This window comes from Anser cygnoides, chromosome 2 (assembly GCF_040182565.1).
Source record: "Anser cygnoides isolate HZ-2024a breed goose chromosome 2, Taihu_goose_T2T_genome, whole genome shotgun sequence".
NCBI classification, from domain to species: Eukaryota; Metazoa; Chordata; class Aves; order Anseriformes; family Anatidae; genus Anser; species Anser cygnoides.
In genome coordinates, this window is record NC_089874.1 from 26,680,051 (window position 1) to 26,692,957 (window position 12,907).

The 12,907-nt window shown below is 43.5% G+C and overlaps 1 protein-coding gene across 7 annotated transcripts in view; it reads left to right on the forward strand.

Annotated features, from left to right (window-relative positions):
* The first annotated feature begins 2,353 nt into the window (after nucleotides 1-2,353).
* The window catches only part of DYNC1I1 (dynein cytoplasmic 1 intermediate chain 1), a 190,909-nt gene continuing 180,355 nt past the window's right edge, over nucleotides 2,354-12,907 (forward strand). For 3 of the 7 annotated variants that reach the window (XM_066991749.1, XM_066991748.1, XM_066991750.1), the window contains exons 1-2: nucleotides 2,356-2,608; nucleotides 3,054-3,126. The gene's annotated coding sequence lies outside the window, so the exon portion shown is untranslated. Of the gene's footprint in view, nucleotides 2,609-3,053; nucleotides 3,127-12,907 lie in introns of all 7 variants that reach the window. The other 4 variants (XM_066991747.1, XM_066991745.1, XM_066991744.1 and 1 more) reach the window with 3 other exon arrangements.

The window sequence follows — 12,907 nt, forward strand, 5'->3', positions numbered from 1 at the left end:
GACTGGTTGTATATTTTTCTCATGTTCCCAAAGTTCGTAGATTCTGGGGTCACCTACTAAAAATTCAGAGCTAGACTTGCTTACCTCCAAATCTCCTCACAGTAGACAATTTTGAAGAGAAGTTGTGTATTTTTTATACCACCCTGGTCACTGACATTCTTTCCAAACTCTTTTGTATACAGTTCCCCATTACTCAATAAGCTTTTGACAAGATCTGTTATTATGTTTCATGAATAGTTTTGGTGGTGTGTTGTGTTTTTTTTTTTTTTTTTTTTTTTCTTTGACATTTCCATTTTATTTCTTCATTTTATACTTTAAAAACAGTGGATCACTCCTGGCAAATATTGCAAAATTTAGCAAATATCAAAATTGTGTCCCATTTGGCAGATTCTTACAGTATTTTTAAACAAATTTCTATGTGAGCTTATGGCAAAACATAAGATGTAACAAAAATGTAGGACTTAACAAGCCTAAAAGACTCATTTACAGTGTGTCAATAGTACTTAATAATGTTATTTAAAATTTGTGGCTACTTTGTGTGAAATAGTTGAGAAACTGTTAGAAAAATGTAGGTTTTTGACCTTCATAGTCAAAAGGCAAGAGGGACAGAGACACTGCTCTCCTTCGTGTTCAAAAAATGCTTAATATCATCCCACCGTATGATGGCATGATATGGTATATGACACCATGTTTTATATATATGATTCCAAGGAATCTTTGTATAAGAATCCACGTGTAAGATACCATGTTAACAATAGTAAATCCCCATCTGGCATCATCGAAAACAAATCTGATTTGTCAATTCAGGAATACTAAATGATCCCAAAGCCCTCTTAGAAACCAGTCACGAACACTTCAAATCAATCAGGTAAGTTTGCATGGAATTTGCAAATGACACAAATCCAAAGAAACCTAGACAAATCCCAGGGGATTTATGCTAAAGCTGAAACTAAGACCAACACTTACAAAAGCAACCAGCACTTTCTGCAGCTCAGTTCTGAGTACCTGATTTTGAAAAGGCCTTATTTTCAGAAAGAGTGGCAAACTGCCCTGAACTTGAAATATTTCAAAACATGCATTTAAAACCACAGACTCTTTCCATGTGCCCCAGCCTGCACAAGTAGATGTTGCTCTTTAAGGAATTTTACAGGAGAGTAAGAAATGAATCTTTTCTGCTTCAACTCCAATTAAACTGAGAAACAATTATTTCATCACTGTGTCTTCATCCTCAGTGGATGCTGCTGTTTCTCTTCAGGGCTCTTAGTTTCCTGGCCAGGTGCAGTCCAGCTGGGTCTGACAGGAACTGTATGCGATATGAATCCTTGATGGTTTTTTGGTGGTCTCGATATACCACACTATTCTCAGGACAGGCCCTGGACCTGGAATGACAGCGGCTGGAGTTAGTGCTTCCCACCAAAATGAACCAAGTGTGGCTTAAGGGACACATCTCAGAATGATACCTTTGCTGCTTTCTCTGAACAGAGGGCTGGATATCAGTGAGACATATGTCCTGGATATTTTTAAAGAACAGTCCAAGTACCAAAGGGCATGTGTTTTCCTGTGGTGTGGGGGCAACACACTTGTGTGTTGGAAGAGGAAGACGGAGGCTGGGTCCAGGAGATGGACGTACCTGTGCTGGGAGAAGAGCTGGTGTGCTGCTAGAAGGAGCATGGCCCTCCTTTCTGGTCCCTGTTCCCACAAGAACACCGCGAGGAAACAGGGCCAAAAGGAAACCTCCACTGTTGGTCAGCCATGCCCTCATCCAACTGTGAAAGACGGGGAGCACCCAGCTGCTCTGGAGCTCTCCCCTTGGTTCCCCAGAGGGACAGGGCCTTGGCAGGACCTCCCTGCTGCCACAACGTCTGGCCAGGCTGTGATCACGCTGATGGCCAGGCCACCACAGAGATGATGTTGAGGTGGCTGTGGGGTAGTGATTAGGGGGCTGACATCTAGACTGCTTTGAGGGTGATGGCTAATCCGTGGTGGAGCAGCTGGTTAGGTCAGCATGGAGGTGCTGGCTAGGCAGGCGTGGGGGACACTGAGGCAGCCGTGGGGGTGATGCTTAGACCCTTGAGAGGACAACGGTGAAGCCATCGCAGGGCTGACAGCCGGGCTGCCACGGTGCCTCAGGCTGCACCAACGCGGGGGTGACCCCCGAGGGGAGCTGCGGGCCGGGTGCTGGCGGCCAGGAGGGACCCGGGGCAAGCCCCGAGCCCCCGACCCACGGGGCTCCGGACCTGGGGGGCCGGCGGGTGCTGGCGGCGGGCCGGGGGCCATCACCCAGGGCCGCCACCTGCCCCCGCCGCCCCGCCCCGCCCGGCCCGGCCCGGCCCGGCCCGGCCCGGCCCCGCCGGCTGCGGAGCTGCGAGCGGCGGCGACAACGCCAACGACAGCGACGACGACAGGGGGTGTCGCTGCCGGGGGCGCGCAGGAGGAGGAAGAGGAGGAGGAGGCGGGAGGAGGAAGGCGGCAGCGCTCGGGAGGAGCCTGTCCAGCGTGAGACAGCACATTCGGCCGGCGGTCCTGCTGCGGGAGCGGGCGGCACCGCGCTCCGCGGAGGAGGAGGAGGAGGAGGAGGAGGCAGCGGCCATTTGGGCGGCCGGCGGAGGTGAGGCGCGGCCGGGGGCTGCCGGGGGGAGCCGGGGGAGCCTCGGTGCTGCCTCCTCGCAGGGTGCCGACAGGCCGGCACCCGCCGCGGGAGATGGGCGAGGTGAGGCCGGGCGGCTGCTCCGCCCGTCCCCGGGGCAGCAGCGGCAGGGAGGGCCGCCGGCACCGCTCCGGCCCCCCGCACCTGCACCGGCCCCGGTCCTGGTCCTGGTCCCGGTCCCCGATCCTGGTCCTGGTCCTGATCCTGATCCCGGTCCTGGTCCTGATCCCGGTCCCCACCCCGACCCCGGCCCCGGCCCGCCCGGAGGGCAGCTGCAGGCTTTAACCTCCCTGCCTGTGCCTCAGCACCGAAGAGGTTAAAGGAGAGGGAGACAAAAAAAAAAGTTTCCCATCTTTATTTTTTTTCACATATACATATCATTTTTTATTTTTCTTTTTTTTCGCAGCGTGAGCAACAGAGGGTTTGCCAAAGTCCGCAACGACAGCAGATGGAGAATTAGATCGTTTCCAGCTCCAAAGGTAATTCCCTGAAAGGGTGAGAGGCCTTTTTTTGCTAGCGCTTGGAATACATTTTCCAAAGGATGTTATTACAGTCACATCCCCCTGGGAATGCCTCTGGGTCAGCAGATAGCATAAGGCCCCTAGATATTCCCTAGACAAAGCCCTTGTTTCATTGACCAGAACAAAGTGTGTTTCTCCATCAATATTAGCATTGGCAAAAAGTAAAAATTTCAGCTGTAACTACATAAAAAATAAGGATCCTAAACAGACTGAGCAATGTAACCTGCTGTTATATGGGGGATGAAATGGAAAGACCTGATGTGAAGTCAGCACGTGGCTTTGGCACTGCACCTAGTAATTTATCCTGACATAGAGTTTTGTCAGCTCTTCGTTTCTGCATGAGGCCATTGAATTACCTCTGAAATTACACTAAATATTAGGAAGCACGGTGCTGCAAAATCTGGTTTCAGAATGGAAATCCAAATCCCAGGACCGTGCATCTGTCTCCTGATAGATGGTGTTATCAGAGCCTCTGGGAGGAATTTCACTGCTGTTGCCACTGATGTGATTTAGTAAAGTGCCTCATTTGTTCTTGTTACATTAATGGGAGGAAGTTTTGTGTTTTGCTTTCTGATTTTCTTAAGTTCCTCTTTCTACCTGCTTTCCACTTCAGAGGATCTCTCTAGTGCGAGTCTCCACCATGAGGGTGGATAAAATTCCTTCTATAATTTCTATGTAGTGTTTCTCAGCAAGAATGGCTTTCTTCAGCATGATTGTCTTCATTCCCTGCCTCGGGGCTGCACCCTGGTCTTTGTCCCTGGGAATGCTTAATGTCATAATCATTAGCTGCTCCATGTTGTCTTCCTAGAAACATCAATTTTGAGTCCATGAAAATACAAAATGCACCTTCCACTCCTTCTCTGTGCACAGACTGTTCTGGGCATTGTGATTTACTATCCTCTTCCTTGATACTTGAAAGACTTCCGAGGGGCTTACATTACACCAGATAAGTGAAGGTGCAAGAGATTGTTTACGGTTGGATTAGCGAGATTTTTCCTAGCTTTAAACACCTCTGCCTCACATCAGTCTACCCTAAAACTAAAATAACTGCAGTGCCTTCTTATCCGCACTTTAAGAGAAGAATCTTCCTTAAAGGAGCAGTGGTAAACCACACCCTACACAAGCAGTGATTATTGAGAATTTGGAAATCTGTTTACTCAAATGACATTCAAGCAAATACTTTTTTGTACCCTGCAGGTCCCAAATTAAGAAGCTGACCTTCCAGCTTTTTCTGTAGAAGAAAGGACAGTGCGCTACAGTCCTTTGTGCCTTTCAGTAGCATTTTTTTCATTATTGAAATGCATTTGTTTGTTTTCCAGTTTGTGTTTTTCCAGCGTCAGTTTCCTGGTTCCTTTTATGTTGTCTCTCATAAATAAAAGGCTTGGTTTAGCAGCTGTCTTTAGCGTAGCTACTCTAAGTGATGCACCAAGAACTGAGCTGCTTTGATTTCAAGGAAAGTAGTAGATCAAGTTTGCTGTTTCTTCTTTTCTTTTGTAAGACAGATTTCCAGAATTTCCTTGCTGCTTCAGCTTTCCAGTCTGGAAGAAGAGAGGGAGAGAATATTGGATAGAGCTGGATGCAATGTGCTGTGGCAGAGGTCTCACCATTGCAGTGTACTGGGCTGAGAGGGAAAGAGATAAGGGAGCAAACTAGGAAAAGATGAGGTTATAGAACGAAAGAGTATGTATGCTGTTTTTCAGAGCCTCGCCAATTTATACTAATGATTCAAGTAATTAGGTGGAATCTTTCAGCTCCTCAAACTTGACTTCCTCTCACAGAGATTTAAAATGTGTTCACAGTCTCTCTCTAGGACTGCTCAGGCTTATTAACTAGTGCTACGTTTCAAGTGCCTTGTTGAGCTCCTTTGGCATGGTTTGACTAACAACAGAAATAGTAATTAGGAATCTTTCAGAGTCTCATGTCTACTACCTACGTGAGCTGCTACTTGGAGGTGACGGTGGGATCTCAAATGTAAGATCCTCGCTGTCCTACCCCTGGGCTTTAATTTCCAGGGAAGTTAGAGAGGACAAAAAATAAAGTCCCCATTGAGGTGCATGGGGATATTTGTATCTGCAGAGGTACGGTCTCAGTCTTTCTGCAGCCACAGCCAGACATTATGGCCTCAGTGCAATGCTCTTCTTATATTTTCATGTTTTCATTTAAGAAAACCTTAAATGAAGCAAACCACGATGACCGTAGATGTAGTTTGTGTATACAAAAGGGACATTTTCCAGCAGGAATACTGATAGAGTGTGCTGGCAAAGTGCCCTTAGTACAGATGCATCTTGAATTAATAGAATTGCGCTTTTGCCAGTGGAGCTTATTTTAGTTCATCTGAGCAACACAGGTTATACAGGTGAGCACACATTTATATATCTGTAAGGGAACTTGCTTTCCAGATGAGTGACTGTATGGTCTTCTACTCAGCTGACCTACATAAGCAGGGAGGAATAGTAATACAGAAATGACATGCTTAAAAACAGAAAATTTGAAAAATCTAGGAGAAAAAAAAAAGCATCTGAAAATCTGCAATGGCAGCCTGAGGGAGACACTGTCTCAGTCTGAGTCTCATATAGACAATATGTCCGTTTTGCTACTTGGTAATTATCCATCTAAAACCATGCTAGCTCTTTTTAGGCAAACATGACATTGGGAGCTGCTGTTCACTTGGCCATCTGCAAGCACTCAAAATAAGGCACTATACAGTATACATGAGCCTGCTCCTCCAGTACTGTTCATTTTAGGTGGCATAATCTTGCCAACTTCTCTGAGGAATGGCTACTTCCAGGCAGATGGCAGGAGATTCAGGAAGATGTGAAGCAGACTGATGTGTCGATCTCACAGAGACAAGGCATCTCTCACCACCTGCCAGAGCTATGGTGTTCTTGCCTCCAGAGTGATGCCAGGAGACAGCAGTGTACGTTGTTTGAAGACCATGAGGCATCTCCAAATTCTTACTGAAGTCAAAAAGAGCTAATGCATTGATTTAACAGTTTTTGGATGAGGCTTTGTGTAAATGCCGCTTTGACCTGCATGCTAATACCTGTGTTACCTGATGATTAAACGCTGCTCAGATGACTCTTGTGATTCTTGGCTGTTAAACTTAAAATACATGTTATTCTATTTTCATATTTAACACTGCTGCCATGCCTGCAGATCAGTCTGCCTGGTCTGGAGACACTGGGGTATATTCTCCTGAGGTACAAACTTCCCTGAAGTCCTTACAGACCCAGTTCAGTCCCACACTATATCTTCCCCAGGTGCTTGCTGGCTGACCCTGTTTTGCCCTAGAGTATTTATCGAGTAATTCAGTAGGGGAAGAAGGTTCATTTACTGCCACTCATCAGAAAACAGTGACACAGGCAATCTTTGAAGGATGTAGCTTTTTGTTTCCATTGATATCTTCTCCTTTTCAGATTTCTTTTCCTTCTTGCTGATACTAATGATGCATTCCCCCCTCACTGGTCTTCCCTTCTCTTTTGTCTTCTCTCCCTAGGACAGAACTGGTTTTAGTTCCTCATTCTTTCTTCCTTCCTTCTGTGGTGTGGTAATTCCAAATCTTGCTCCTCATTTATTTATCCTCATTTTTCACTTTGGGCCAGCAGAAAGACATGGTGGGTTTTGTGTTCAAGCAATGGGGAGTTATACTGCAGCGATACAAAACTGCCTAATATGATTAAATACAAATAAGTGTAATAGAGGATATATGGATCTATGTGTCTTCATATCTTCAAGCCTATTTTAATGCATGACTTGAATATTTTCGGGTTGAATTTAACAGAAAAAGCTATCCCCTGGACTCTGCTTTGTTACTAGAGTGAATCATTAGAGGTCCTATACCGCATGCAGGGAAAGTATGGATCTCTTGCTTTAAACTGTTTAGCCCTTCTGCTCTGTATCCATTAACACGGATCTTAGCTTTTAAGGGGCAGAGACAGTGGTATTAAATCCATACTATTCAAGGCATGTCCTTGTTTCGTGTTTTGCACATTAGGCCACCACTGTTAGGACTGGAGTGGTTACCAGGTCACTTGGTAATTGGGGCAAAGACATTTCAAATGATTGCTATTGTATATTTTGAGAAATTAAAATATTTAAAAAAACAGGGTTAAAGAAAAACACAAAACAAAAGAGACCGCTATCTGGTATGGCTCCTGGTGTTTGAAGCTGTGCATGCTGGTTTAAAGACAGAGCATTTAAAAGGTTCTCTTCTCTGACTCTCATAGTGCAAACGAAGTTGGGGAATTATCTAAACTCATGTGACTACCTTCATAGTATGTTTGTCTTCTCTTTAAGCAATAAAAGAGAATCACCATTTTCATTAATCACACTATTCAAAGTCATATGACATTGTATTTTTTTCTTTTGTGAGTTTGTTTTTAGTTACATTTCGAACAGTTGATGAACGAGACAGTTTTTTTGCATCATAATCCTAAAGGATTTCAATTCTTCATTTGCCACTAAATTAATTCTTTTTTCTTTGCCCCTTTTTAGCTCTGAGTACTCATAGTGCTTTGTTACACTCTCATAGCAGTTTGCTACAGACTATCAACTTCAGCCAGTCTTCATTGCCTAGGAAAACAAATTACTTCTGGAAAAATCTGTGAAAAGATACTTCATGTTATATATAAGCATGGATGTAACCTGTGTGGTGCATTAAACAATGAATGGCTTAAAAATCTATAACCTTTTGGAATGAAATAAGAAATCTGACCTAAATCATACCCCCTGGTGTGCAGTTAGCTATTCATGTACATAATCTGCTGCACTTGGCAAAGCCTGTGGATGTTGTATTCCTGCCTTTCAGGATCTCCATAGTAGTAATAATAATACAAAAAAATTGTGCTGATGGGATAGGAGGGTATTGTACTGGAGACAAAAAAACAGTGATGCCATTCTCTGTTTGGACTGAAAGAGCCCGTGGGAAAACTGCCCCATTATTTCCCACAACATTTTCTTTTTCACGGAAAATTGATTAATAGCAAGAAAACACAGGAAAGCCTAGTTTTTTAGCCTGCCAAGGTCTCTTAAAATGTATTTTTTAAAAAAAGTGCAAATTCAATACTATTTTTATCTGATAATTATAAAATATATTGATTTGGTTTATTTCTCATACATTCAAAGTGTAGAAGTCAAAAGATAACAGTAGATTATATTCTTTGTAAGGCACTAAGATTAAAAAAAGAAGTCTTTGCAGCTTTACTTCTAACGTTCGCCACACTTTGTACAGCAGCCCTTCCTTTATGTACAAGACACTTACTGATTTTTATTGTTTGCTCACATTGTATCCGTGAATCAGAGGACAAGGAAGTAAAAAAGCTATTAGGCAGCCACCGTGACACATGAGGCTTTTCAAACAAAGTTATAATATGGTATAATATTAGTATTAGTCAATTTTGGTGTTGTCTTTAAGTCTTTCAGTGAAGATCACGCCTTCTCAGTGTTGATTCAGTAAACCTAGTTAAAGTTCTTCTCAAGGAAGTTTCTGATCTCACTAAAATAAGTGAAGAATCAGACATAACTATAATTACTCAGTGACCTTTCAGTTCTTTGTATTATTTTTCTTAAAATAAGAGGTTCTGTATGTATTTACAAAGCAAAGGACTGCTGTGTTTTCTCATTTCACATAAAGGTAATTTTTTGCTAAAGGGCTAACTGTATTACACATTTACTCCTGGGTTCTCTCTTGTGATTTTGTAATGATTTCTAGGCCTTTTAAACCATGCTTCCCTCTTAACCCTCAGGAGGAACTGTGGGAACCAGTAAGCCCATACATTATACAGTTTAATGTGGCTGGAGACAAGGCATGGAGACCAGGCTGGTTTCTGGCTGCAGTGGTCCCATATCTTGAGAACCACGAGTAAAAGTCGATTTCTGTTCCACAAATATCTGTAGCACTGGGTTCCTTCTCTGAAGAGAGCTGGTGGCATCTGACTGGTGTCCTGGGCTCAAATTCTGGAGTCTGTCCTGGCGTGGTGAGTCAGATACCAAGGCTTACTTCTGGAGAAGCATTGCAGTGTGCTCTGGAGACACAATTTCCCCATCATTCAGACCAGGGACTTGTTTGCTTCTGCTCTCAGTCAGCCCATTTGCAAGGCTTCTTGTCTGTGACCACTTGAGAGCACTTGAGAGGTACGTGTATGTGTGGGGAAGGAGAGCACAGCCAGCCTTGCCTTGGTCTGAAGCTGGGATTCAGGTGCAGAGTATGCCATGTTGTACACCTGGGCCGTGCACCTCGATTCCCCAAACTCAAACGGTGCCTGGGCAACTCGGGTAAATCTAGACTGACAAAACAGTGAAGAAACCAAATTCCAAAATACAGTCCTCAAAATCTCTGCTTAGTTGTCACCTAGCTCTAGAAGCCCATGAAGTCCCTAAAAACCTCCTCTAAAAACTAAAATGCTTTAGAATTCTGCTTCTGGACACGTTCTTACCCTTGAGTCCCCAGAGTCTACAGCGTGCTATCTGCTGTCTGCCTCTCCTAGGCTGCTTGATGCAGCTTGCATTTCATGATCCCACTTACCAGACTGTAGCCTATGGCACGTGCTCCTGCTTTTAGTACTCCCTAATTTTAGGGCATCACACCTAAAGTAAAGGAGTCTCAGGTCATTTTTACCTTTCCTTCAAGAAATTTTTGCCCATTTCTGTGCTCTAATAAGCAATCTGTATGTATGTCTTCTACAGAAGGCACCATCCCAGTATTTCCTACTGAAGCTGCTCCACACAAGTATTAAAGCTTCTTTGGGCACAGCAAAGCATGTGGGAAACAAGAGAAATAACTCTCCAGCTCCTTGCTTCAAGCACCCAGCAAGAAAAGAGTCCTGGGCTCCAGATACTAACTACAGTGTTGTACTTTAAACTAAACAGTCATTGGGTGTAATATAAACTAACCCTGAAACAAAGGCTAGAACCTAGGGGCCTCAGTTAGGGACTAGTGTTTGCTCTCTTGCATCTGCTTCTCCTTGGCCAGTGAAACCTGGCAGAGAAGAAAACACTAGAAAATAGCTTCAGGGATTAAGAAAGTACTTTCCACGCCTCTAGTCTTTCTCACCTGTTAGCCTACAGCCACACTAGGCAGGTGGCTTTCAGTCTGAAAGGTAGCTGCCTTCTGGCAGGGCTAATGCACCAGCCCCTGAGGGAGGTGTGGAGCTTCCCACCAGTTTCACGCCAGTTTCATAGCTTGTTCAGCACAACAACTTCTCAGTCCAGGACATCCGTAAGAAGCTGGGGTGAAGAAGGGATCTTTATAGGATCAGATGCCCTAAAATGGCCTTGCTGAGCATTGTAGTAACGAGCCCCTGAGAAGCTTTAACCCCTTGGCCTTAATTTGCCTTAGATCTTCCTAAGTAAAACTGGAATAAGTCAGTGCTATTTGAATTAAAACTTCCTCGAGGCTGGAAGAGTCCCTTCCCTTGTCTTTGTGGCACTGAGTGCAGTGTGACCTTCAGCTTGGCTGGATCTTTTAAGCACTCTGATCATAATGAATGTCACAAAGTAATATTTCTCTGGTTTAATATCACATGGTACATTCTCTGGGTCAAGTATGTAATAAAGTTCATCGACTGTCATTAGATCTGAATCTCCAATCTCAAAGTTTTCAGATGAACATGAAGCTCAAAGAAGATCCAAACCTTCCCAGTGTTAGAGTGCATAGATATCCTGGACTTGGTTCTCGTTCCCTTCTCATATACAAATTATTTGCAGTTCTTAAATGTCTTTGGAAATATGCTGTTAGTGATATGCATTTATAGTCTTGTGTTTTTATCTTAGCATATCTTTTTCCATATATGAGGGTCAGCAGGGATGACTGGCTAAGACTTGCTCTGGTCCATTATGTTGCTTTTTTGACTGCAAATGAGGAGAAAACACTGTGCAGTACAAGAGAAGTGGTAATGTTGTTCCTTCCACTTTGCTTCCCTAAAAATGATGAGAAATTGTATGAGATATTCTACATATTTCTTACAGCAAGAGTTATTGCCTAATTTCTAAATCTTTAGGTATATTGATTTCAGAGATTAAATCAGTGTGTGTAGTTTTTAGCCTAATTACATACGCACAAACATCAACTTCAAAGCAAAGTATATTTTTGTTTTAAGAAAGAACTGATATCTGGGTAAGTCTTCCAATAAAACCTGTATGTCAGCAGCATACCTTCTTCTTTGATATCTGCCTGGCAGTTGTCATAACTGGGCTCAGAAGCAGAGACTAGAACGTGCATTTTTCATGTTTGGGTGAACGGCTTGAAGTATCAGGTTCCTGGCCATACACCACTGGGATTATTTCTAGAGAAGGGTAGAAAAGTCAGAGAGGTCACTTCTATTTCCATTCCTCATTTCCATTTTGCTTCCATTCCCCAATAGGGAACAGAAGTGTATGTTTTAATGTCTGAAGTGTTTGCAGGATGGAGAAGATGAATCATGATTCAACTTCAGGAGAGACTAACAGACATCTTGAAGTGTAGTTCTGCATTAGCTGTTAGTAAGCTCCTGGGCGGCGCTTTGGTACTGTTATAGTGAAGATCTGTGTAGAACCAAATATTCTCTATAGGTTGTGAAGAAGTGGTGGTCTATTAGCTGCAGATATCATTGAAATATGAGTATTATATAAAAAGACACAGAAGAAATTGAAATTAGAAACATGAAATATTGGGTGTTCATTTGTCTAGACAAGTGATCTTCAGCTGTGGATTAGATTTTGTCATCTCTTTCATATTACCCCTCTCTAAAATCACACCAGTTTATAGCTTGCATTTGGTTCTCTTTGACTATCAAAAGTTCGTCTTGCCAGGTCCTCCAGTTCCTTTCTGAAGCAAGCTGGGAGAGTTGCAAAAGATAGCATAGAATAGATAACATACAGCCAAACAGTAAAAGGTAACAGACACAGAAAGAGAGGGAAATGACCAAGAATACCCAGAGATCTTGTATTCCACAAGGTCAAAACGTTGTCAGGCATGCAGCTGATCGTTTTATTAAAAACCTCCACTCTTTACAGCTAGGGCAGTATTGCTGAGCCAGATCCTGAGGAGGTACAGGTCAGTGTTTGCTGCATCACTGAGGATCATCTCCCAGCACCACGTGAGGTCATTGTGCAGTTATAACTGTGTTTGTTAATGTTCACTGAGGGGAAATCTAAGGCAGTTTAAAAGACCTGTTTTACAATTTGCTTGCTTTGAGGTGGTATATCCTGTGAGTTCTGTGCGACTCAATATAAAGGAGGATATTTAGTGGTGATACGCAGCAGCTTTGCTGCAGTGACCTGCTATTACGTAATATTTCAATTCTTTATAATTCTAGCTGGAATGCTGCGTTTTTCTTACTTATCTCTAGCTGGTTGTTGCCAGCATCTTGTTCTCTTCAACTCTGATGACTCTTCTGTGGAACTATGCTTGCTGGAATTGAAAAGGTCATGGTAAATTTAAGAGAATGAGGAGGCACGAGAGAACAACATGATGCGCAGGAGATGCTTCATTGCCCCTAAGCCTAGTGCCAGAAGAATGGGCAATAGAAGAGCTTTGCTTCTATGCAGCAGGACCCTGTAATTCTGCTGTAACTGAGTTCTTTTTGTAGAAGGGCCGTTATGGAAGAGCAAGAGTGAAAAAATTAAATGGTAATAGATTACAAGGGAAGCATAATTGAGCAGCTGTGGGCACATATCTTATACCCTGCCAGCCTCAAAATAAATAGGCTAGAGATGCACTGACCTGTTGCATAGCAACCAGGAGGTGCACAGTACCAAATCT